A 252-nucleotide genomic window follows, 5' to 3' on the forward strand; every position below is an offset into this window, starting at 1 on the left:
GGTTTGCCACGGGCAGAGAGGCTCAGGGTCCCAGATCGGCTGGCGTGACCCCCCTGCCCCTGCCCCGTGGCGGCAGTTTGCTGTCCCACCCAGCCCGGCACCGAAATGTGCTGAGGAAGGCTGGGGGAGTCACGCTGCAGAGGCCAGCACCCAGCACAGCTCCTTGGCTCGGTTACGTCCCACCCCAGAGCATCCTGCTGAGGACCTTGGTTGTACACTCCGTGCATACACGAACCGCTCAGCAGTGGCCTG

General features: G+C 65.9%; 1 protein-coding gene across 1 annotated transcript in view; it reads right to left on the reverse strand.

The window, feature by feature from the left end:
• FOXN4 (forkhead box N4) overlaps nucleotides 1-252 on the reverse strand; it is a gene marked incomplete at its 3' end in the record, with an annotated part of 15,450 nt that overhangs the window by 401 nt on the left and 14,797 nt on the right. The window lies entirely within an intron of this gene.

The sequence above is a fragment of the Buceros rhinoceros genome, unplaced genomic scaffold, assembly GCF_000710305.1.
Source record: "Buceros rhinoceros silvestris isolate BGI_N320 unplaced genomic scaffold, ASM71030v1 scaffold18346, whole genome shotgun sequence".
In the NCBI taxonomy this organism is placed as follows: Eukaryota; Metazoa; Chordata; class Aves; order Bucerotiformes; family Bucerotidae; genus Buceros; species Buceros rhinoceros.